General features: G+C 49.2%; 1 pseudogene; it reads right to left on the bottom strand.

The window, feature by feature from the left end:
• Positions 1-291: 291 nt before the first annotated feature.
• Positions 292-1,517, bottom strand: LOC119535466 (annotated as a pseudogene).
• Positions 1,518-2,814: the final 1,297 nt, after the last annotated feature.

Here is a 2,814-nt window from a genome sequence, read left to right as displayed (position 1 = left end):
ACCCACCCAATACCTACCTCAAGAAATGTCATAACCTCCTCCTGGGTAGCCTTTTTTCTCCTTATCCTATAGGACCCTTCCCCGCCCCTCCACATATCCATGCAGAAGAAAACCTTTCCCTGGAAACCCGTATTCCCCCGAAACTTCGGCCCCTCCCTCAGGATGTGTGTCTGCTAGGTTCCCCACTGTTATCATCCTGCCCCAGACCCTCACCCCTCCCCTATGCTCCTGGACATCAGAGGCTCCTTCCCACCCAGCCTAGGGGCCTGGAGCTCCCGCCCTGCGTGCCGCTCACCAGCTTATGAGGAAGCTGATCTCAGCCCCACTGGCCTTCAGCATGTTCTTGGCAGTGGTCTTGCAGTACTGCTCCCCGAGGTGTGCTCGATGGCCGGCTTGTGGGCGAAGCGCACTTCGCAGTAGGAGCAGCTGGAGCTCCTGATGCCGGTTGAGGTGGTCGTGCAGCACGGATTTCTACATGAAGCACTTGCTGCAAATGCCGAATGAGTGCAACCTGACGCTGCGGTACACGTTATGTAACAGTTGAGGTTGCCGCTGTGATTGAACTGCTTGCTGCAGCGTCGGCACATGAAAATGAAGTGTACCGCCCACATCTGGAAGACCAGCTTCTCCATGTCCCGGAACACTTCCGGGCACGCCCCGGAACACTTCCGGGCGCCTGGTGCTCTTGATGTTCTTCAGGGGCTTCCCACCCAAGAAAGCCCCATGCAGGGGCGCCCAGCTGCTTCTGGTTCCCCAGGCAGTTGTGGCTACTGCTGCCTCCTCTGCCAGGTCCGAGGTGGCCTCCGCGCTAGTCCGGCTCTGTGAGATCGACAGCAGGCCCTCCCCTTCTGGACAGGCTGTAGCAGGCCTTCACCACACCCTGCGATGGGTCCCCGGCTGCTTTGGGCCAGCTCCCCGCTGTGGCCGCCTACGGAGCACCCGATGCTCAGACCCCCTCCCAGGCCTCCGGGTTCTGAGCCGGTGCGCAAACTCCAGGGCGGACTCCACCTAGACAATGCAGATATCAGGCACGTCCTCATTCTCGTCCTTCAGCTCCAGCTCCTCATCCAGCAGGAACTCCAGCTTCACGGACACAGGAGCGGAGGTGGCAGAAGGAGTCGGACAGAGGCTTGAGGGCCAGCTTTGGGGTCCTAACATGGGGGAGGAGGGACTTAGTTGTGTGACACTGCTCACAAGGCTGGCCTCGCTGACCCCAGCCTCTTAGAGGCCGATCTTGGGCTCGATGATGAACTGGCTGAGGATGTTCAGGCATTTTTCCACCACCTGCTCCTTCTGCAGGTAGGAGACCATCAAGTGTGGGAGACAGCTGTCAGATAGTTGAGGATGTTCCTGAGGGCGAATTCCTGAGGGCGAATTCCAGGGTGTAGCAGGAGAGGAGCAGATCCAGCACGATTTGCATCAGCTAGACCTGTAGCTCGCAGAACAGCTCCTCAGCGCAGAGCTGGTTTCTGTTCTGCAGTGTAGCGGAAGCGTAGGACTTCCACCCCAGAGGCCATTGTGGTGGAGGTGGGCAACCCAGGCCGGGTTCCACCTGCTATCCCAATCCACGCAACCCTGCCTCCCACAGATAGGGCCTGGGCATTGGGCAGGTGTGGGGGTGCATGGGGCGTGTATGCGTGGTGGGTTCTGCGGGGGTGTAAGGGGGAAGGGCGGGGGGCGTGCTCTTTCATGTCACGTTTCCACCATTACAGTATCATGCAGAATAGTTTCACTAACCAAAACATGCTTTATTTTCCACCTGTTCATCCTTCCCTTTTCCCTGAACTCTTGGGATCTTTTTACTGTTCCTATAGACTTGCTTATTCAAGAATGTCATATAGTTGGAATCATAGCATGTAGCTTTTTCAGATAGACTTCTTTAACTTGGCAATTTGCATTTAAGGTTGCTCTGTGTCTTTTCGTGGCTTGACAGCTCATTTATTGGTATAGATGAATAATGCTCCGTTGTATGGATAGATCACAGTTTGTGTATACATTCACCTATTGAAGGACACCTTGGTTGCTTCCAATTTCTTGGCAATTGTGAATAAAACTGCTATCAATTTTAGTGTGCAGGTTTTAGTGTGGGCATAAATTTTCAACTATTTTGGGTAAATACTTATGAACATGATTAATGGATCCTATAGTTATTGTGTAAGGAATTGCTAGACCGTCTTCCAAACTGGTTGTAATATTTTGCATTCCCACCAGCAATGAATGAGAGGTTCCTGTTTATCTACATCCTTATCAGCATTTGGTGTTGTCAGTGTTTTGAATTTTAGCCAATCTAACAGGTGTGTATCTCATTGTTGTTTTTAGTTTGTAATTCTCTAATGACATCTAATGTTGAACGTGTTTTTATATGCTTATTTGCCATCTGTATATCTTCTTTGGTGAGGTTTCTGTTCAGAAATTGTGTCCGTTTTGTAGATGGGTTGTTTATTTTCTTATTGTTGACTTTTAAGAGTTCTTTGTATGTTTTGGATACACATTCTTTACCAGATATGTGTTTTGCAAATACTTTCTCTGATTTTGTGGCTTCTCTTTTCATTCTTTCAACAGTGTCTTTTGCAGAGCAGAGTTTTTAATTACAATGAAGCCCAAATTATTTTTTTTATTTCATGGATTGTGTATTTGGTGCTGTATCTAAAAAGTCCTCACCAAAACCACAGTCACCTAGATTTTCTTCTGTGTTATCTTCTAGAAGTTGTATTTTTTTTTTTTACATTTTACATTTAAGTCTGTGATCCATTTTGAGTTAATTTTTGTGAAAGATGAAATGTCTATATCTAGATTAATTGTTTTCCTTTTGGC

Source organism: Choloepus didactylus, chromosome 5, assembly GCF_015220235.1.
Source record: "Choloepus didactylus isolate mChoDid1 chromosome 5, mChoDid1.pri, whole genome shotgun sequence".
Classification (NCBI taxonomy): Eukaryota; Metazoa; Chordata; class Mammalia; order Pilosa; family Megalonychidae; genus Choloepus; species Choloepus didactylus.
This window is presented reverse-complemented; position numbering and strand designations above follow the sequence as displayed.